Raw genomic sequence first — 23,984 nt, 5'->3', positions numbered from 1 at the left:
ATGGCTGCATGAGGCTTTGGGGGGACACACAGACACAAACCATAACAGGAACTAGTTTTAATTAAAATCTCTAGAGTGAATCTGCAATCTGATGATGATGACATTGGATTATTTATTCTATGTACTGCATAGCTACCATAGACCTGATTTATTGCTGTTAATGATTTTCAGTGAATAGATTAGTCATCTAAATATTCAAAAATTTAAAAAAATCTTTCTAATTGTTGAAAGTCTTCTTAGAGCAAATGCCTCATTTTGAAAGCAAAAAGGTATACTTAGGTTGCTAAATGCAAGTTTATAAGAACATTAATGGAGAATAGTTAGAAGTTCTCCTACTATTATAATTCTTTCTGCTTCAAAACTACAGAAACTCTCTGACCCCAAACAGAGTCCATGATGATTTCAGTTAATGTCATGCATACCTAAGTTGTGAGAGGTTAGTTATAGAATTAGGTGCATTATTCTGTAATACTCTTTTGAGATATTCTCTTTCGGTGATGCATTAGTATTCTCTTTTAAAAATGCATGTATATTTATGTAGATTGAATTGTATACTTGTGTAATGTAAATGTACATGGTAGAGTCATTTTGGTCTCATTCATTTCAACTTACATTACAATCACTGAAATTTAAAGCATTCAGGGATGAAACAAGAGTGGGGGATAGGAATAGAAATGTATGAGGCTGCAGCATGTCCCATTTCTGTTGCAGCTATAATTTAAGTGCTTCAGAGTGCCCAGGGAATAGAAAGAGAAACTGAAAGCAATGCTAGGAGCTAAGAGTAATGTTCTTTGTCTTTGTAGATGAGATGTGAGCTGCATTAAAACTGAAGAACTTCAGAAAAATCACAATATACCACGCCATACAGGAAATCTTCCAGAGGAACTGGCTGGGAAAGAGAGACATAATTTGACACTCTTTATTAAAGATTTATTTGTAATTTTGCTGTGGTTTGAATGTGTCTATAAGAGTTCATGTGTTCAAAACTTCTCGTTGCAACAGTGCTAGGAGGTGGGATCTTCAGGAGATAATTTGGGCTTGAGGGTTCTCAGTGGACTGTAGTGCTGTTTCATGAGAGTGGGGTGCTGAAAAAGGAGGAGTTTGGTCTCTCTCCCTCCCTTCCTTTCTCTCTCTTTCCTTTTTCCTCCTCTCTCATCTCCTCCTCTACTTTTCTTTCTCCCTAGGCATATTCCTCCCCTTCCCTTTTCTCCCATTCTTTTACCTCCATTTTTGTCCCTTCCTTTCTTTCCCTGTTATTCCATGTGATGCCATTACGATGTAACAACCACCTGGATTGTGAGAAATAATTCCCTGTTCTTTATAAATTAGTTTCAGGTATTCTGCATAGCAGCATAAAAAGCAGACTAATATGAGCTGTTTCTCTGAGTCCCTATTCATACCTTGTTATAAAGTTGTAGAGTTAATTGGACCTATTTAAACAAAGCTAAATGTAGATTAATATGGTATTGATATAGGGGAAGGAACTCCCAGCCTGAAAGTTATCTGGGACAAATTCGTGTTCTCTAAAATTAAAGAATGAATTTTAGGAACAATGGAGGTTATGAGCAGAATATATTTATTGAAAGAAAGAAAGCTTCTGTCCGAGAAAGGGACAGAAGTGGGCCCGAGTGAGTTGCCAAGGAACTTGTCTTTTCCAGGGATTTTTAGAGAGCAAAACCATGAAGTGAGGTGGGCCCAAGGTGAAAAACATGGGAACTTGCTAGGTGACCATGAGGTGGGACAAAACTATGGTCAACCAATAAGGTTACAAGTATAATTGTTCAGGTAAAATTGATGGAACAGGGGCCTTTCCTGTAGGGGGTTAGGTTAATGACTTTTCATGGCTTTTTCAAGGTGATTGCTACCTATTTAGAATATCCACCCCTGATGTCCATCCTTAGGAAGGTATGTGGGTACATTCATTTAAACTTTTGTCTTTAGCTCTGGCCCACAGGGGAAGTGCCTGTCTCTCCCACAGTTCCAAGGTATCTTGTCTTCCATACTGGCTCCTTCAGGGGCATACCTTGTCTGACTGCCTATAATATTTCTGTCTAACTCAGAGGCCTACAACAGTATTATTGATGTAGGGATGATATAGGATCTCCAAATAATCCCAATAATGTAAGGGAAATATTATTGATGGTTTCTCACCTCACTGTAACTCCTGCTGAGTCACTATGGTGTCCAGTTAATATGGCACTGGAGGTCATGTGGTTTGGTGCTGAGCCAGTATGGCACCAAGCCAATATGGCTCTGGCCACTACAGGGCATGTGCTAAGCCCCACCCCTCTTCCTCTGAGTCAAATTATGACTTCCTACTTTCCTTTTTTGTAATATCTTGTTTCCTTTTCCCATGCTCTTGCCCAATCCTGGTCTGCCATGTCAGGTGGTCTGCCTCCTAAACCCCACCCCCAGCCTGGGGCTATTTAACTTTGGACCACAGGACAAGCCCTCAGAAGTTCTATGTCTCTCTCTCTTTCCTTATGGTCTTCTCCATGCCCACAATAAAGTCATTTTATTCTGCTTTAGTTCTCTCTGTGCTGGTAAAACCTCTCAATTATAACTTACAAACCTGCCAGCCTGCTAGATGTCCGATATGCTGAGTTCATCTCTAAAATTGAAAAATGAATTCTAGGAACAACAAAGGTGTTGAGAGCAGAAAATATTTATTGGGGGAAAGAAAACTATATTCACTGGGAGAAAGAAAGCTTCTGTGTGAGACACAGAATGGGCCCTGAGTGGGTTGCTGGAAACTACACTTCTCAAGGGAGTTTTATAGAGCAAAACCACAGTTGAGGCAGGGTTAATGTGGGACAAAACTATAATCAACTAATAAGATTACAAGTATAGTCACTTGGGTAACATTGATCCAACGGGAAATCACAAGGCAGGTATGAGGTGGGACAAAACTATGGTTAACCAATAAGATCATGAGTATAATCACTAAGGTGATATTGATTAAATGGGGATCAAATGGAGAAGCAATCACATGGCAAGTGTACACGGACCCAATATGAACTTTTCCTGAAAGGGAGATGGATACCTATTTAAAATATCAGTCACTGCTGTTTATCCCTAGGGGAGTATATAGTTGTAGTCATTCTATCATTTCTCTTGAGGTCTGGCCTTGAATGTACATTCACCCACATTTGTAATGTATCTGTACTGACTCCTTTGAGGACCTAGCACTGTTTGACCATCTATAATATTTCTACCTAACTTAGTTGTCTATAATATTATGATTGTGGCTACATGTGTCCCTAAATCCTCATGCAGTCAGTCTCATGCAGGAGGGCTTTTTCAGAGGTGGTCAGATCTAGAGTATGTGACACTGGGATTGATTCATGGTGCAATGCTAGGATCAAGGCATTAAGAGTAAGGATGTGAGTGCTACCCACCCTAAGTAGCCTGGATTAGATATCAGGGACAGAAAGAGCTGTGGTTATCTCTTGCTTGCTTTTGTTATCTTCTGCCCACCATAAAGTCTTTCTCCTCTACCATGCTACCCTGCCTTGGAGCCAGTTAATGATGGACTGAAACATCTACAAACTGTGAGCTAAATGTATGAAACATGGGTTTAATAAATACATGAAGATGTATCATTGCCCTATGTTGTTAGTGTGAGATTATCTTGACTAGTAGAGAGAAGGTCATTTTCAGAGCAGGGGATATTATCAGATATTTGATCCAAATAGGCATTAATGTCAGGATGCTGTAGGGTATTTCCCATGTCTCAAATATGTGTCTGACAGAGAAGGTGGCTGGGATTCAGGAAGATATGAGAAGGATAGTGCACATTAACTATATATTGATCATTTACAGCTTTGGAGGAGCCCAAGCACTATGTTTGCAAGGACTAAGTATCCAGCAACAGTCAAATGAAGTATGAATATTAGAAGCTGTAAGCATCCTCTTAAAGATGCTTGCCTTCACTACTCAGCATTGTTCTACAAACTCAGGGACCAGAGCATTTTTAGACTGAGTACAATGCAAGTGCCTGGTAAGTAAGTACACCACAATTTCTAAGCTGCTTTCAATTTAACTTGATGTTTCCACATGTGAGTTTGGCATCCATTTGCCTATGTCTTGTGGCCAGCTCCAAACACAGAAGCAGGTGAAGGCTCCCCATTCCACAGACTTGAGGTTGAAAATAACATATGGTGGTGAGTCTGCCACTTCTCTAGGAGCACAAAGACATCCTAAGCCTTTGACTCAATAGTGCCTTGCTGGCTATTAGACACCTCCAGCCAAGAGGTAAGTAGTCATCCATCTTCCCTTATAGAGTGCTTCTGGCTGCCTGAGAGGCTACAGCAGGTTTGTTGTTCCATCTCCACTCTACCACTGACTTGGCAATGTCTCAGTATCTTGCTTCCTTTCTGATTTTTTTCAGTTCCTTTTGATTGTGTGGAATGTGCCTATAATGAGAAAGGTGTTCACTTTACCAGGTGGTTCACAATCCACCAGGTAGATTATTATTAAGATTGATTAATAAGAGTGAGTTAACTGCTTTTTTCCCTACTTCAACCCACTCCACTTCACTCAACTCAAGAAAGAAGGAAAGAATCAATGGTATTAAAGGAAAGAAGCAGAGGAAGAGATTTACATAGTTTACAAATGAATCTATGCACAAATGTATTTTAATAAAACATTCAGTTTCATCACATTGAAAACTAGATCTGTGAACCAGTTTACTGCCTCTCTGTGAAGAATATCACTCATGATGATAATAAAAATAGATTGAAGAAACAATCAGTGGTTTATACAGTTGATTGATTGCTGACAGACCTAGAGATCTGACAGAAACTAGAAAGATTTTGTATGCCTCATTCACTGTCAGAACTCAAATTCAGGAAAACGAGATACATTTAAAATCTTTACTATCCTTGGGTTCGGGCATCTTGTACTAACACTTAAGGGTTAATTAGCTGTGAAAATAAAGTCAGCTAAGGATAATATAATACAAGCCATCTCCATAAATCTACTGCAAAACCCACTGGTCTCCTACAATTCAAACCCTGAAGCCCCATCATTCATATTTCCTACTTTATCCCCTTTCTTTTATTAATCTTTTCAGCACTTCTGTACTCTTCATTGGCACAAAAACTAAGGCTGTCACACATTTGAGATTGGTAATTAATGTGGATGGAAAAATGGAAGCCATTAAGAAATAGAGTAGGAGTTTGGGGGATAGGGGCTGGGGATTTAGCTCAGCGGCACAGCGCCTGCCTGGCAAGTGCAAGGTCGTAAGTTTGATTCCTGGTACTGGAAACGAACAAACAAACAAAAATAAAAGAAATAGAGTAAATACAAAGTTTTGCTGTAAAACCATCAGGTTATCTTAGTGATTTATCATCAGGTTACCTGTGTGGCAGGGAGGGAAAGGGGTTTCACACAGAGTGGCTGGGTTTTGCAAAAGTAGTGTGGACTGTGGAGAGCCGAGGCACAATGCATGCAGTCTATGCTGGAAGGCAGAACCATTTAGTACTCAAGGCTGCTCTGGAACATAGGGTGCTTGTGGACCCTTATTTCTTTCATTTTCTGCTGTGCTCCCAATGATTTTTCTCCTGTCTCACTACCACTTTATGCTATACTTTTTGCTTCTTCAAAGTTTCTGCTTGCTCATAATTTAGCACCTTTATTTTTCCTCTGCTTCATGTCTGGCTTACTGTTTTTATCATTCTGCTTATGGTTCTAATTACAACTCTATTTTACACTGAAATTCCTCTTAGGGTAAAATTTCTGAGGAATACACTTTGATTGGTGTAGACAGTCATAATTTCTAGTGGGTTTTCATTTTGGTCTAAACAGCTCTAAATCATGCACATAAATGCTGAGGTGGAGTACGGGAAAGGAATTCTCAGATTTGCTCCCTCAGTGGGGCTGATGCTTCCTGGTTTCTTTGTCAGATGAGTGTTGACATCACTGGTGCTGAAACTGACCCACTTGCATTTACCGAGTCAGCTGCTGCCTAGAAATTTGTAGAAGTCAAACTTCTACAGCAAAAATCCTCATTTGGATATCAGACCATAAACTAACTTCGATCAAATATTTAATGTAAGGCTTCAGCTGGACCTGATTCTCCATCTGCAGCCTGCTTACCAGAAGAAGCACCACTCTCTGCAGAGAATTCAGCACAGCACCTGAGGCTATCATCAGCAAGCACAGGCTGTTGTGAAGGGGATAAGAAAGGACAAGGAAATTTGCAGGTTCTGGGGACATCTGGAGACATCCAAAAATTTACACTAGACACTTCAAGCACTTTGCCCACTGAGATACAAGACTGCCAGAAAACTTTAGCCACAGGTGTTTATTAAATCTTCCCATCTGACCTCTTTCCATCCATATAAAAGGGACACACTTCTCTTTGTCAGGGGCAGATAGCTTTGTCGCTCTCTGCCTACCTGCACCTATGTATTAAACCATATGCCTACTTGCTATCACAAAAGCTTGTCGTGTGGTCTCTTACCCCACATTTGTTAGAATCTGATTCAATTGAAGTTAATATCTTCCCTTCCTTCCTTCTTTCCTTCCTTCCTTCTTCCTTCTGCTTCTTTGGACTTTTATTTAGAATTTACTTAATGCATGTTCTATTATTTGAATTGTTTGATTATGTTACATACTACGAAGACTTTTCTTTATCCTTGAAGTCACACAATATAACCATAAATTTGCATAACAGAACTGAGTTGTGTCTGTCATTTTTCTAAGCCAATGCTTCCACATTTTTTGGTTGATAGTTATTAAACATTGGTTATCTGGAAGGTTGTGTTAAATTTTAAAGTTTCTAAGGCAGGTCAAGAGGAATAGTCTGTATTTACCACTTATCTGTATAAAATATATTCCAATGACATAATTTAAACATAATTTTAAAGAAAATGGAAATGTTTTAAATTTTTTAAAAAATGTGAAATTCATAAGTTATATACACATTTCTCTCTTTTTAGTCTAAGCTTATGAGCTTCTTATTTTTTTACTAAAATCAGTCAGATCTGGTTTGAAATTACATGCCTGTTAATTGATGTCTATGATTGCACAAAATATTGAACTAGCTTTCTATATATTCATAAAATCAGGTTAAAATAGTATTTTAATAGAAAGGGCTATCTGATGTGTTGGACATCAGATATTCGATGTGAAAAATCCTGAATATATCTATTTCATTGAAGGTGATCAAAAACTATTAGGTCTCTAATTCTTTAGCTGTAACTGATCTATTTTGATTTTACATACACTTGATATGGTCTCTACTTTCTTCACAGTGATGTGATCACATACCTTATTGTTTGGAAGACACTAGTTTGAGTGTAAAGGTAGCTGATACTAGTTCAGGTGAATGTATGCAAAATATTACTGTCTGCAGCAAACTAGGAGTATGTTTACCCTATTCATGTATTCTATTCCTGTATTCAGGGTTCGGTTTCAAGTACCGAGGAATTATGTAGGGGTTCAGGAATCACAGGATCTTAATGGACTTTTCTGGCAACGTGGTTTATTCACTGTTCTCCAAACACTCTGTGTTCCTGCCTCTTGGTTTTCACTGTCAATCACTGTGAAGCTTCCTGGCAATGCTTTACCCCCTTGTAGACTACTCCCCATGTATATTAATCCCCATCTTTTAGAAATCAGCACCTGTACTCAAGTATTTTGGATGAAGCTGGAAGAAAAACACAAAATGTTGACATTTAGCACATTAGGACTAAGGTCCAAAATATCCTCCGAAAGGTTCACTGTGTTGATGGCTTGGAACTTTGGGAAGTGATTGGATTAGAGGGGCTGTAACATTCTCAGTGGATTAATTCACTGATGAGACCCTAATTTGATGGCGTTACTGGGAGGCAGTGGAAGCCAAGGTGGGCCTCGCTGAATGGAGTGGGTCACAAGAACAAGCCCTTGCATGTTACGTCTTGTTCCAGGCCCTTCTCTGGTTCTTTCCACTCCTTCTGGTTCTTGGCTTCCATAAGTTGGGAGCTTTCCCTGCCATATCACTTCTTTACAATGCTTCTGTCTTGGAGCTAGCCAATCACAGAATGAAACCTTTGCAACTAAAACCTTCCCTGCTTCACGTTGATTTATGTCAGGTGTTTTGTCACAGCTGACTCTTTGAAAGGTAACTAAAACAGCACACATCTCACATGGGTTTTCAGCTCTGTCCAATTACGTTGCTCTTTGCCACATGAAGTACTCTTTTATACTTCTTTTTTATCCTCAAATATAACCCACTCTCACTAGCCATGCATTCTTACCGTGTCCACATTCTCTCGTTAGACAAATTTAATTTTGACATTTAGTCCTCTCATGAAGTATTGTGATGATCACAGTGGCTTCCAACTTGCAAATCTATCCTATTCTGAGTTTTTATGTTATTTGACCTCTTTTTATGGTTTAAATATGAAGTACTCCACAAATGCTCAGGTATTGGGTTTGATCCCCAATGCGCCATTGTTCAGAGTTGGGACTTGGAGAAGTGATTGGATCATGCAGGCTCTGTTTTCCTTTCTCTGCTTCCTGACTGCCCTGAAGGGAGCACCTGTCCTCCAGCATGCCCTTCCAACATGATGTTCTGACTCAACATAATGGAACTGGTGGACCATGGACAAAATCTCTGAAACTGTGAGTCAAGACAAATCTTTTCTGCTTTACAATGGTCTTCTCAGGTATTTGGTCACAGTGACAAAATCCTGACCAGCACTCTCCTCCATCCTGAGGTTGTTTTTACTTTATTAACTGTTATTTCTGTCTCCTTTTCTGAAGCTAACTTCGGTGCCTCAAAGAGTAAGAGGGCTTGTATTCAAATCTCAGATTTACCACAGTCAACAAAGGTATCTTTGCATATGTATGCTTTAGTTCCCTTATTTATAAACATAAAATAGATTTATATCTTAGGGTTTGTGAGTATTAAATAAGTTAATTACGTCAAGTCATTAGTAAAGTGCCTCATACAAAGATGAATAAATAATAAATGTGCTATTATTTCTTATTGAGTGTTGGAATGTCCCAGGGTTTTGTAATTGACACTCTTTTCTGTATCTCTGTCTACCAAAGTGAGCTCTGTCAGTCTTTGATATTGTCTTCATTCGATCAAAGCACCTATCTTCTAGTCCTAACCTCCTCTCTGAGGTTTGGATTTGTATATCTAATTATTTACTTGGAATCTCACATGCATATCTAATAGGTATTAGAATTTCAGTTTGTCTAAAGTAACATAATTTAACTATGTATTATCCAGCACTGTTCTTTCTTTTACCCTATTCCTTCTCTACCTTCTCCTACTTAAGTTAATAGTGCTGTCCTTTACCAAGTTTCTAAGCTCCACAACCCAGGAGTTGTCTTGAGTTAGCTCCTCATACCCATGTAGCCATGCTGCCTTGAATTTGACCACCTCTTGTCTTCTGCATTGTTTCCATTGTGTCCAAGCCACTGTGATCTTTTCTCCTCCACAGATGTTTCTCTAGCAGCCACACCCCACCACTCTCCTGAAAACTGTTTACAATTTCTTAATGGCACTCAGAATGAAAATCATAAATCCAAAACTACATAGGGCCCTGACTGAGCTCCAGTCACTTTATGATGTAATCCCCTAGCACTCTCCTTTCCCTCTTCCCACCCACACAGAGTAGTTAGGTTTACACTTAGGGTTTTTAGGCCCAGCAAGTCTCTCTTACATCGTGGTTTACTCTTGATTTTCTCTTTTCCTGTTATACTTGTCTATCACATCTCCTATCAGGTACTTTTTGTGATTCAGGTTTCTGTTCAAATAGTATTCCTTAAGGAGGCCTCTCCCAGCTATCTGACATCACCTTGTCCTCTCTCAGCTCTATTGCCCTTCGTAATTTAACTTGTAACACTTACACTGATTATTTTCTTAGTCCTTTTCTACTTCCCTCATTAGAATTAAGTTATGTGATACCAATAGCTTGTTGTATTTATCACAGCTTTCCCAATGGTTCTGATAACGTCTGACATATAGTAGGTTTTCAGTGAAAATTTTTGGCATAAATGGATGAATGAATGAATGAATGAATGAATGAATAAGTAAATAAATAAATAAACCATTTTTGTGGTGCTCTTGGTGAAAGAGGCTGGGATGGAAAATTTAACCACAATTCCTAGATTCACAATAATTTTTTTTGCTTCATTGAGCTTTAGAAAAGAACTTTGTTGCTTCATCCCTTTTCTATTTCTCAATGGAAGAATTTAGATTCCTTGTTTCTCTATTCATTTTGTTCTACTTTCATGAATATTTTTGTGGGCAGCTTTACAGATAACTGTTTCAGCTTTTTGTGTGAAGGTACCATTACACTTGAAGACCTGTGACTTAGTCTTTAGCTTTTGAAGAGTATAACACACAAATGTAATTCCTATGAGGCTATATTTTTTTCTTGATGGGTTTACTAGTGTTAGTAAATCTAAGTCTTAAGTGCTCCCATTTTTGGTTTCCTTCTGTACTATAAATTTTATTATCAAAAACCATATGTACTTCTTTCACTGACCTTTTCCTTTTCAGGTTAAGTGGTTTTGTATGGCTTCGTGATGGTGACTATCTAAAGAGAAACTCTCTTCTCTGTTATAATTGAATAAACATTGCATCTTCAAACTTGACCAGAAATTTCCTGACACAGTTATGTCAAAATCAGAATTGAATACATTGTCTTTTTCTTGGCCAAACCCTCATGCCAATGAACTTGACTTAAGGGCTCTCAAGAACAAGGGTTGGGGTTGGCCAACTTGGGTTCAAATCTCAGTTATGTCACTTATGTCCATAAGAATGAACAAGTTACTTAACTTGCTTGAAGCTCAGTTTCTTCCTCTGTAAAATGGCTATCACAGTGAATGGTTTACTCTTGTCAGTATGAACACTGATACATAGGAAACCTCTGGCAAATCTATACAACAAAAGTATATCAATCACTGTAACTTTAGCTTTAGTTCTTGAAGATTTTACATTATAACTATAACTTCCATATACAGATGGGCAATTTCTACTCATAGCATTTTCTTTTTGAAACCAGCATTTAGGTTTTCTTTTCCTAAGGAAAAATGATTTGGTTGACTATTTTGCCCACCTCCACTGTTGGAATTTCCTAGTATGTTTTTATTTAGAACAAATGAGCAAAACAAAATAAAAAATTCTGTAACTTTAAGATGTTACTTAGCAGGATCAGGTTGAGAGATATTGGTCTGCACTAATGAAGAGAAAGGGCAATGGTATGGAAGCAAAACGTCATGCAGATTTATAACACTGTATCTCAAGACCTGTTGTAAGTAGTGTGGCTGTGAGGTCTGCAAAGATGAATCTCACTGGAGTTGCTCGCCATGTCAGAGATTTAAGACGCCTCTCTGAAAAGTATAACCAAGAATTGGAGAACTTTTCAGTGGCTGGTGGCATGATCAAACTGATATTTACATATGGCAACAATGGAAAGACTGGATATAGGGAAACCAGAAGACCACTTTCAAGAAAGGAAGCTACAGTGGCTGTTGGGGTGTGTTTCTCAGAGTGCTCTTTCAGGATGAGGGACAGCCCAAAGTAAGGTATTTCTTCCCCCTCATAGTCAGCCCTTATTTCTGAAGCCAAGAAAATGCCAAAGAGCAATCTTAGCTTCAGAGTTTGCTAGGGGGATGAGCTAGGTCTTTTCTTATATGTGTGCTGCCGTTCAAGTTTTGACCAACAATTTTCCCTCAATACTTTTCAAGTATTTTTCTTAGTACATTTTCTAATAAAATAAACCTTCATAGAAATATTTGGTTCCAGCAATTGTTTCTAGACAAGCTGACCTCAGAAAGAAAATAATTGCAAAATTTCAAGTGAAAACTGATGAGGTCCAAACGTTTTTGACCGGCATATAAATATGTAAAGGAATGGATACATTCCAGAAATATTAAACATGTAGAGTCAATAGAACTTGGCATTTGTCTCCCTTTCTCTCTCTTTGTGTGTGTGTGCATGTGCAAGTGTGTGTTGGGTGGGGGTAGGGAGTGTAAGACTTGTAAGCAGTGCAGGAGAGGGAAGGGTCTACAGAAACTTCCTAATTTATGATTCAGTCAACTGACTGGTCCTAGATATCTAGGCAGATGTGGAGCTTGAATACCTTCCTAGATTGTGCATTCCCTTCTCCGGCTGGGAGTCTGGCCTCAGAGAGAAAATACTTCCTGAGAAGACAGGTTGGTAGCTGTGCCTTAAATTGAAGAAGGAAATACAGGAGCAGGAGAAAATCTGAGAAAATGAAAGGTTTCCACTGAAAATGTCAGATTTTGTAAATCCCCAAATCTTACACAATACAAGCTGCTTTGAATTTTGTTATTTTTGAGAATTGGGCCTCATCTTTTTTTCATCAATATGGCACTGAAAACAGAGGTCTTAGAAAGTCAGACAAAAAAATCTTGAGTGTTGTCTCTGGATAGCAGGTTTATGAGAATGATTTTCATTTTCTTTCTACTTCTGTGAAATTTTCAAATATTCCACAATAAACATGTATGACTTTTACAATAAAAACGAAACATGGACAATGAAAAGGAGATACTACATTTCATTTTACTGTGGGAAAGTTGAGAAACAGGTGCATCTAATGCTTTTGGCAGAAGGCTGGGCACTCACTGAGAATGCAGATTTGGTCAGCGCAACCAGGAGAGGTAGGACACCGTCTCACAGTGTGCTCTTTTGGAAGGGGCAGAGGCAACAGGCATGTGTCCCTGCTCTCTGGCTCAGGGTGTCTCTGTCTCTGCAGCGTGGGGGCCCCTGCTGTTGCAGTGGGGTATCATTACCCCCCAGGTGGGAGGAGCACAGGGTACTGCAGTTTCCTGAGATGGCCAATTGCATGTCAGGCTGTGCTGTCCATTGTTGATTCCAGCCCAACCTAGGTGTTGCCATTTACAATCAATTGACCTTCAGTAAAGGGGATGATGCTCCATAATGCCAGTGGGCCTCATTCCATCAACTAAAAGCCTCAGGAGGTTGTTCAGAGAAAAAATTTGGCTTCATGACTATAAGATAAATTCTCTCTGAGTTTCCAGCTTAGCAGCCTGCCCTATAAACTTGTTAGCTCCCTAACTTCATAATGTAAGTCAGTTTTTAAAAAATAGCTATAATCTATCATCTCTCTATCTCTATCATCTATCTATCTATCTTTCACTAATCTCATCTAATCTAATTTATCAATCATTCCTTCAGGCTATCTGCATTTGCAGGCTCTATACCCGTGAATTTAACCAACTGTGGACTGAAAATATTTGAAAAAATTTTCTGTTTTGAACTTGTTCAGACGTTTTCTTGTCATTATTGCCTAAACAATGCAGCACTACAGTGATTTCCACAGCATATATACCGTGTGAGGTATTATGTAATCTAGAGATGATTTATGGGACCATGTACACAGGTTCTATGCAAATGCTACATCATGGAAAGCACTTGGACATCCACAGATTTTTGTGTCTATGGGATGTCTTGGAGTCAATCTTCTTGGATACTGAGGGGTGACTGCAGTTACATAAACATATTTACATAGATGTTGTATTGCGTATAGATACTTCAGGCTGCTGTACCCATCCAAGTTCCTCCCTCTGGAATGCACAAAATGACTGGGGAGAGTAGTTCTGTTTTTTCCTCAGGTGCTCCTGCTTCCTGGGAAAGTATGCCCCAAGACACTACGCACATGCCCACAGCCTTTTATTTACAGATCAGGATTTCAATAGCACATTGAAGATATGAGACGTGAGAATGAGAGTTGACAAAGTTACTGATTCCCTTGGAAGAAAGTGTCAGGTTTTGATCCCTCAAAGTACATTTTCCCCAAAAGACTGTCTCTCTGCCCCTGCCTCTCTATGCTCTCCCTTGGCCCTTGCTTTATTTGTACACGTCCTCCCAGTTGGATTTGGTCTTTGGACTTGTCTCTAGAAGGTTCAGGGTTTGAGCAGGTAATGCCAGACGCCTTTCTGCCTTCTGTGTTTGCTGTTTCCTAAAGTGCCGAGTGAGAGTTGCGGTCTGGACTCCAAGACCTACATGAACATGGGCTGTAAGTAATTCTCTTATTTACATAATATCTCTTATTTATACAATATCTCTCATATAATATCTATGTAAATTCTCTTATTGAAATGAAAACATATGCTACCAAAAAGAACAGTCATCTTTTTGTTTTGTAATACCAGGGATTAAACCTGGGGGGCTCTATTATTGAATTACACTAGCAGCCTTCTTCAAAAAGCGTAAGACACAGTCTTGCTATATTGCCCCAGCTGGACTTGAACTTGTGCTCCTCCTTCTTCGGCCTTCTGAGTAGGTGTGTACCACTGTGTGCTTCCACCAGGGTTTTTGTCGTAATTCATTCGTTTTGCTTTTTCTCCAAATGACTAGTTTATATGAATAAAGTTTATTTCTTCCATTAGCATGACTTATACTCTCCCCTTGTGAAATAACAACCCTTCTCTAACAGGAGTTAGGTATGTGAAACTTTCTGAGTTTTGCTTTTTTAAAAAAATGTGAAAAAAGATGTATAACATAATCTTTACCACATTCATTACCTGTAAGTGTAGAGTTTGCGGTATTGAGTATTGCTCTGGGACCATCTCCGGAACTATTTGTTACACCAGAGTGTCAGCACTTTCCGGAACAGCTGTATGTGGCCATTTTGTTGGGTGGCCCCTGATTGAATTGCAATCCTCCTGGTGCCTTACAGTGTACTCTTTCTATTCATTAGCACTGTGGTAGTTTTATGTGGCTCCTATAACAAAATGTCCCAAGTCCCATGGCTTAAAACAACAAAATGTTGTCATCTTACAGTTCTGGAAAAGTTGGAAGTCTGACACCTGCTCACTGGGCTACAGCGAAGGTGTTGGTGGGGCTGTGTTTCTTGTTGGAGACTCTAAGAGAGATTAATTTCCTCTCCTTTTCTAGCTTTGAGAGCTCGACTTGTGGCACTTATTTCCATCTTTACAGCCAGCAGCATGGTGCCTTTCTGATCTACTTTCATTACATTTGTTTTTCTGTCTCTTCTCAGCCTCCCTCTTTCACTTTGAAGGACTGTGTGATTACACTGAACCCACTCAGACAAGCCAGAATTATCATTCCATTTTAACATTAGTACCCTTAATTTCTTTTTTGCAGTATAACCTAATATGCTTCCAGTTTCTAGAGTAAGATGTCTCCTTCTCCTCCTTCTCCTTGTTCTCCTTCTCTTTCACCTGTTCCCCTTCCTCCTCCTTCTTCTTCTTTTTCCTTGTCTCCTTCTCCTCCTCCCCCTTCTTCTTCTTCTCTAAATGCTTTTAATACTTGAAAAGTTGCTGATATTTGTGACTATAAAACTGATGGGAAGAAAGAACAAATAAAGCATTCTAATAAAAATAGCTTATCATTTGCTGTTAAAATTGTTCTTTACATAAGAATGAGAAACTGGTAGTTCTAAATCCTGAGCTATGTGAAATTAGATAAGTGATGGCATGCTGTATCTGAGAATACTTATCTCTGAAAGTTGTAATTTAATAAATTACTTTAAAGGAAAAAGTCTTGTTTTAATATATCCATAAGAATATAAAGTAAGTATTGAAGTATGCAAAAAATTAGGATCCTCCTATCTGACATGATTTCTGTGCTGCAGAATAATGGACTACTCTTTATATTTAAAGAAAGTACAATCAACATGCCACTGACAGATAAAATATTCCAAATTAATAAAAACTGAACTCTGCCTTCTCTCCCATCCCCAGCTGTTTTTACCAGAACTAAAGGTCAGTGAGTCACTCAGACAATATTGCTGAAGGCCTTTTATATGCAAAGCACTGTGGCAAATTCAGGGAAGCACATAAAAAACAGTCATTCAGAAAGAAACTTGGTAAGATAATTCTGTGCCGTATATTGAAAGAAAGAAATATGTATACGGAAAGAATGTCTCTTGGCTGAATTTGGTTTTTATTCTTAGACCTGTCATAATCAAATTAGGGTATGCACAACATTTTTACTTTGGGCATGAAGCTCTATTAAGGCTGTGGGATAAATGAATGAATGAATGAATCAATTCCAAAGTGAGTCAGACTTCCACATTCTGACCAACATGGAACTTTTGGATTTGATACATGTCACAGGCCTTCCAAATACAGTCAAGGTTAACTTGGTTAGGTAATTTAGACATTGTGAAATGAAGTCAAATGCATAGAAATATTCCATTACTTTTATTTAAACACTCCAGTGTGTCTCATTTTAAAAAGTACTTGCCAATTTTTTGAAGTATGATTATTATCCAATTGAAAACACTCCTAGGTTTTTATGAACTTATCAGATGTTTTACCAGCCATGTCCATGGATTGTTCTAGATGTGGCTTCCTAGGCTCTAGTTATCATTACGCTATATTTTAGGTCAAAGATCTGAGAGAGAGGGTGAGTATACATGGCTTCAAGTCTGGAAGTGTGATGCTTAATCATTTAGGGGGAAGGGAAGCAATAAAATCACCATTTGAAAGTTCTGCAGTTTAAATTGTGTATGAAATATCAATACAATGGCAGCAAACCCACATGCTGTGTAAGCTGGGAATGTTGCGTTAAATCTTTCATCTCCCCTTACCTTTGTAAAAAGTAAATAACAAACCCAGTAGAGGTGCTGGCAGTGTCTTATACACAAATTTCTACTAAAGACTGCACAGCCCCTTCTCATCACCAACCTTGTCCACAACCCTGAGACTTTGATGCCAGAATGTGACATGCTGAGGATTCTGACATAGATTCCAATCAATTCACTCTTTCACCCATGCAAAAACATTAATGGAACGCTCATGGGATGTTGTTGATAAGGAGGTAAAGGTACCTGAGACACAGTTCTGTTTTCCATTAGCTGACCTTACCTTTATGTATAATAAGGGAGAAAGTACTAAGGACCACACTAAAGGTAAGGAATGAGTTAAAGGAAAGTACTAAAGTGAGGAAAGCAGGACTCCTGAAAGCCCATCTGGAAAGTAGGATTCACTGTAAAAGAAGTAGAATGGGGCAGAGATTAAGTCATTGATTTTAGAGTCAGTTAGACCTGTCTGAATTTTTCTTGTGTAATTTCTGCTACCTCATTTGCTTCCTAAGCCTTTCTTCCTGCTCATAATCACAATGACTTCACTTTATTTTTGTGGGAATTAATTCAGTTATTTTAAAGGACTCAGAGTGAGGCACATAAAGAGTGATTACCCAGAGGCAGCTGTTATTTTTTTGTCATTGTTTTTACGTAAGACCGCTCTAAGATTTAGAATACTTCTCGTGCAGGGTACAGAATTGGATTCATGAGACTTCCCTTGCCAGGGCTGAGATGGATATGCCCACATCAGCTCCAGAAAATTCACTGTGGGGTTTTCAGGAATTCTGCAAGCTATTCATTAAACATAGTTGTCCTTGAAATAGGCCATGGTGGGAGGATTTCTACTATGAAAACCAGAAAATGCTACAAATCAGAGCTCCCTGGTGCCCAGTTGATTTACTAGCATATCATTGTGAGCAAATTTCAATCCAACAGACCTGTGAGGCTCCAGGGAGGGGAGGTGTAGGGTTGGAACAGAAAGTTTTCACATTGTACAGGTTTTTGAACCCTGTCCTGAGGGAACAAAACCAGGGCCAAAGGTGATGCCAGAATGAGAAGAAAAATGTGGCAGAGCAGAATAAATCCTCTCTTAATTTAAGGATTTAAGGTTTTGAAAGCAGTACTCAAATATAATATTTATTGGTCCATCCTGGAACTGAAAATCACAGCCCCCGAATGGCCCAAATGTTTGATCCTTGATAGCAGCTGTTTTTAATACAATTGGGAGGAATGGAGCACATATGCAGTAATAATATTTATAAACACTCCTTTTTTTGTCTGCCAGATCCCTGCAGTGCTCCAATAGCCCAAGTAGCCCTCCCATCTGTCTCCTTTCTGTCTATTTTCTAACCCTTAATAGGAGGGTCCTCAAAGGTTATGCGGTACTGAAAATCTTACCTGGACGGTATTAGGGAGAGCATGCTCTTGTGCCCCAGCCAGTCACTGTTGCTTTTACTGAAGCTCATGCCTCCTTTTCTTTCCTCTTCCAGGGAAAGAAAATAAAAGTGCAATTATTCCTCCTTACTTTTGCATTATCGAAGCTAGTGATACCACATGTAGGTTCTCCCAGGTCCAGATTGTGTTCAATCTTTTAAAATTTCTCTTTAGTATATCTAGATTTTTTCTTTTATATTCTCTAAACATTTTGGGAGTCTATTTCTTCCCTGGCAGCCCCTATTATTCAGACTGAAAAGGAATTTTTTTGGTATAAGAAAAGAAAGTCCCTTATTCACAGGCCACTATTATTATCTATGCAGACAGTGGAGCCCCAACCGGTAAAGCAGTGCTCAGCAATCTTCTTACACTACCTATAATCTATTTCTTCCCTGCTATGCCTATTTCTGGAGGAACTGACTGTCCTTGTCAGGTTAGGTGGTACGCAGCTTATTTATAGGCTCTTTATTTACATGGCATGTTCAGTTCTGCAGTGTGTAGCTACTGACCTCTAAACCTTAGTGATCAATGATGCATGAAGTGATCAAAAGCCTCTTAATTTTCTTTCTGAGTGAACCTGGCGCTTGAAAGTTTAGAGTTATTACTGGTTGTTTTGTGAACTACTAAGCAGCATTTTCTTGGCCCGGGAGAACTTTGTGGGACGAGGCAAATATCCTGTTAACAGTGCACAGACTGTGTTTTTACAAGCTGACAGATGAGTGCAATGAAGTTGGAGATAAAAGTGGAAAAACTCCAAATAACATTTTTCCAATGCCACAGGCCCCAGGACTACCTACTACTATGCTTGATCCCATAGAAGAAAGATGGATTTTAATGTAAGTATACTGAATGAATCATGGTTTATGGGTGGACTTGTGACTGGACACATACTTCATTCTTCTTGAACTCAGTTTACTTGTTTACGAATTGGGATGACTTACTTCACAACATTGTAGGAAGAATAGCGTGATAACACAGAGGCCATAATTATTTGACTCTATCATTTGTTATCCAAACCAAGACAGTTTTGAAAGTGAAAGGGGAAAGGCTATGGGTAATCTTAGCCAGGGATAGGAAAAGATACATAAATTGCTGCTTTCTCAGACAAACCAAAATGTTCAGTTATGGTCACTCTAATTTTCCTTGGCATGGGGGTTGTGATACATTTATGTGAATTCTGATTTATAGCGAGAACTAAATAAATGCTTTGCAAAACTGAGAACTTTTGCCATGTTTCCCTTTATCTCATATACTTCTGTCTGGCTGCATAGTATGTTTCAGGAAGAGTGACACTTTCCTTTGGGAAAGGGGCCCATACCTTCCAAACTGTGGGCTGTGCTGTGCAGTGACTGAGGTACGCAGAATCAGGTATAACAGGTGTACACAAGCTCTGGAAGGATTTAGGGAAAGTGAGAGCTTGTGGGCTCGGCATATGCAAAATACGCTAAATTCCAGAGAGCTCCTGCTTTTAGCACCAGAAGGGAATAGAAGCAACATTTGCCTGCATTATTTTACATTCTGTTAGTTTGGTGAGTCTTTAAAATCTGGGAAAATTCCTTGTGTATAAAATTTTGCTCTCTAGATTAACACTTGCCTACATATGGTTTTTGAATTCCTGCGGTATCCAAATTGTATTATAAGGTGTAAAATACGTACCAGATTTTGAAGACTCACCACAATTATAGAATGTAAAATAGCTCATTAACTTTTATATTGATTACATATTGAAGTAATAACATCTGGACATAGCAGAGTAAATAAAATACATTATTAAATTAATTTTAGTTTCATTTTACTTTTAAAATGTGCGTATTATATTTGTGGCTTGCATTGGGGGCTGCTCTCCTCCTGTTCTTACTGGGTGGCCCTGTTGTAGATCGAAGGGGTGAGACAGAGCCAGTGAGCTCTGCATATACCTGTCTTGGGCAGGAGCAACAGGAGGCTCTTCATATTCCCACGAGCCATTCAGACGAGGCCTTGGAGCCTGCAGATTAAGGATGGCCTTGAAGAGGCGGCAGGTGCGACATTCTGGGACCAACAATCAGTAACCAAAGAGTCCAACAGTTGTGATGATGTCTTGGTGGCTGTCATGTAGTCAGGAATTGATACCAAGGACAGAATTCTCCCACATTCATCCTCAGATCCCCATGCCCAATGCTTCTGTGCTACTCTCTAAACTTAGGTGCAACCCCTAAGACAGATAGGAACCTTAGAGTAACTGACACTTTTTTGCAATGTCAGTTGTAGTATGTTTTGCCCTCAAAAACAGTGGTTATTAAGTTTACAATTAAGTTCAAATAAAGACCAGGGTAATAGTAAGTATATAATAACTGTGTAACACTGGTACCTACCAATCAGAACCTATGCTGGCTAAAAAGTGCTGGAAGCTGCGTGTTATACTTCACATACTCTCTTGGATTGCCGGGCACTGAAAGGGTTAGGGGTTTGGAATGGGGTCTTGGTGGCACTGGCAGTGGAAAGGGATGCCCTTGAACCTATTATGAAACCTTTAACACCTATTGTGACTCAACTGGTGCAGTGCAGCTCAGTAACTGATCTGGTAAAAATACAAAGTTACATTTCTTGCTCACCTTAGTTTGTAACTTGATTGATGCACATTACTTGTAAACTAATTGGATGTTTCTTGCACATAAAATTTTGCCTTCTGTATTATTCTCCATTGCTAAGACTTGTTTTAATTTTCACCATCATTTGTTTGATCCCGTAGAAGGAAGATGGATTTTCATTTGTTCATTTGTTAATTTTCATTTGTTCATTTGTTAATTTTCACCATTGCTGTGTCATTTGTTTTATTCTCCAGCAATACACACATACACACACACACACACACACACACACACACACACACACAGAAACACCCCAAAACTACCACAGTGTTTACAAGAAGGACTCATTGCATTTTCTTCTCAATCTTGATATATTAAATATCTAAGTTCACAAAAACATTACTTCCATTTCAAACATGCAACATAAATTGGTAAAAGTTATTCCAAGAGATAATACTGATAGACATTAGTGTCTTAGTCACTTTCCTCATTGCCCGGGCAACATGTTCAGCACTTACAGCACAAAGGAGATGTTTACTTTGGATCATGGTTATATTCCATGCTTGACTGGCTCCAAGGGAAGACTGGCAGAGCAGCATAGCATAGCAATAGCTGTTCACATTATGGTGGCCAGGAGCTGGAGATAGAAGGGAACAGTCAGCAAGAAGATATGCTTTACCAGGTCCCTCCCCCCGTCATCTGCCTCTTCCAACCGGGGCCCACATTCTAGCACTACATTTAACTATAGCACCCTCATGATTTAAAGGCCCTGTTCTATGATCACATGACACTTTGAGGGGACATCTAGATATAAACCATAGTAATTAGATTATTGTTTGGTTATTTTAAAAGCTGTGATTGAATAAATATTTTATTTCATTTCATACATATAACTGCTGGTATTTCTACTACACAAAGTAGGTAGGGAACCAGGTGTTTTCTGTCTTGTCATTCTGCCGTCTTTCATGACATGGCCCTTGTTCATGTGGCTGAAGATATCTCATGACTAATATGTCCACTTTGCAGCTATGTCCACATTGCAGCATTATGTGCTAAGAATGATACTAAGGACTTTATATGTATTTGAAATTCACTTTATGCCTTGGTTTTCTCATGGAAGAGAAACCATGTGCTATTTAAGCACGTGTGTTTGATTTACTTACTCAACATTATGGTCCTCCTCCTTTCATAGGATCCTCCTCCTTTCTTAAGAGATGTAAGTGGAAGTTGTTGAATCAGGGTGGATAGGTGGTACATTTAGCTGGTTGGTGCCCTTTTGCCCTCATTTATTTTCTATCCTCCTAATCTATCTAGAAATTAAGGTAGTGGTTAGAGCTCCAAACCATTTTGTAAACAAGAAGTTCTGGACCATGTGGGCCTCTGGAAGGGTTGAGATCATTGTGGACTTTGCAGATCTTCTGCACCATCATAGGATCATATTTTTGGATCTCTTGTTACATGCAAGAAATACATCATTATTTAGCTGTCAAATGTTTTAGGTTTTATACTAAATGCGTTCTAATGCAATTTTACATTTACACACTCTGAGGGTTAAGAAGATTGGAATTTTATTTTTAAAATTTTTCTCTGTTATTTACATTAACTTTTTTCCAATTTCCTTTTCCCCTCCCCTCCCTCTTTTGATCCCTTCCCATTTGCAAAAGATCTGTCTCCCCAAAATAGTACATCTTCAGATCATAATGTTGAGTAAATAAATCAAACACCCATGCTTAAATAACACATGGTTTCTCTTCCATGAGAAAACCAAAGCATAGAGTGAATTTTAAACACATATAAATTTCTTAGTATCATTCTTAACACACAAAATAGGCATGATGAATATTTAGCTACTTTTGAACCAATGTAGTATAAAGAAGGAATGTATTTTCTCATTAACCTAGAAAGAGAATACATGTATTTATCTCTTTTGCAATTCCTTTTAAAATATTTCTTTTCAGTTCAAGCAATATATACGGATTTAGTTCTTCATATATCTTGTCTGTTAAATATAATTCCTTGCAGTGATTATCATAATCAGCCCTATATTTGAAATGAAGATAGAAAATAGGTTTCTTGAAGTAATATAACCAAGGCATGTTTGGTAAATAGTTGGTGCTGTAAGAGTTAGATGATTTGTAAAATAATACAAGTGATTATTAAATCTACTAGGTAAATTGTAAACATAGAAAAACTCCTTTGTATATATGTGGAATCAATAAGTAAAACAGTATAAATGAGCAAGCTGTGTTTGTTAAACCAGAGCAAACTGAACAGATAATGTATGCAAGGAAGAAATTCTATATTTATTTTGGTATAAAATGATAAATAGAGGCAGATATGCTTATCTTGCCTTGAAATGAAATATAACTAACACAGATGGATTCAAAAGCCAAGATAGTATCATTAAAAATTCACAAAATAGTCCTTCATTATAATGATCAAATTTTCTTAGTTAAGTTATGATCTATAGTAGGATACTGCCAATATTTAGAGAAAATATATCTCATAGAATAGTTTTCCTTTTTTTTCTATATCCCTGCTCAGATTGCCTGTGTGAATAAGAATCTGTCTATTGTCTAACAGTGTGTTTGTGGCTAAAAAACAGAATACTTAGTAGTGGTAAAGTAGGGTTTTTCTAGTCTCTACTACCTTGTTACTTAAGTCTTTGTATCTTTGTAATACAGAGATAGCCCAATTTTAAACCTGGGGATCTGAGAGTCCATTCCGTAGCACATAACACATTCATTTTTTTAATGCAATGAAAATTTATAATTGAACCGAAGAATTATAAGTAGAAAAATATATAACGAATAACAGGGAAGTGCCTGGCTTGCCCAAGCTCGTCTTCTTCCTCTTCATAATAACCCTGTGGGGCACATGTGCCTGTCTCCCTTCATAGCAGCTGGATTTCAGCAGGAAGCAGGTGACACCCTTGAATTAGGTAAATCGGCAATGGCGGAATCAAGGGATTCCACAGAGATGCCTGCAGGATGAGAAATCCACAGAGAAGCAAGCAAGTTCTGTGAACTGATCATGGCAGAACTGTCACTGCGCCCAGGTGCCAAGGGCAGGGCGAGAAATGGGGATCATCCCAGGGCCTGCGAGGGGAGAGACTAAAGGAAAAGGCTGCATTGAGAAAAGTCGTGAACTTTAATCAAGAGACGAGAGCGGCCACAGGCGACTTTGCTGAAAGGAAGTAAGTACCTGAGTACACTTTTCTCCCTCTCGTCTTCTGCAGGTTCCCCTTAGCTGAATTTAAATGGAAGCCAGTGGGTGAGGAGTCTGATATGAGAGCACTTGCAAGTCTATCTCCTGAATACGATGCAGGGTGGAGACAAGTCATGTGTCTGGGAAGAGGAGTAAAAGTATCCAATACAAGAACTAAAGTTCAGAGAGGTTAGACTGCTTGTCAGAAGTCACACAGCAAAGAAGTTACAGA

At 38.6% G+C, this 23,984-nt stretch overlaps 1 long non-coding RNA gene across 1 annotated transcript in view; it reads left to right on the top strand.

Annotated features, from left to right (window-relative positions):
- LOC106147191 overlaps window positions 1-901 on the top strand; it is a 23,791-nt gene extending 22,890 nt beyond the window's left edge. The window contains exon 4 of the long non-coding RNA XR_001231963.1: window positions 804-901. This is a non-coding gene — a long non-coding RNA (uncharacterized LOC106147191). The remainder of the gene's footprint in view (window positions 1-803) is intronic.
- Window positions 902-23,984: the final 23,083 nt, after the last annotated feature.

Source organism: Chinchilla lanigera, unplaced genomic scaffold (assembly GCF_000276665.1).
Source record: "Chinchilla lanigera isolate Chin_1 unplaced genomic scaffold, ChiLan1.0 scaffold00125, whole genome shotgun sequence".
NCBI lineage: Eukaryota > Metazoa > Chordata > Mammalia > Rodentia > Chinchillidae > Chinchilla > Chinchilla lanigera.
The sequence above is the reverse complement of the archived record's forward strand: the minus strand, read 5'-3'. Positions and strand labels throughout refer to the sequence as shown.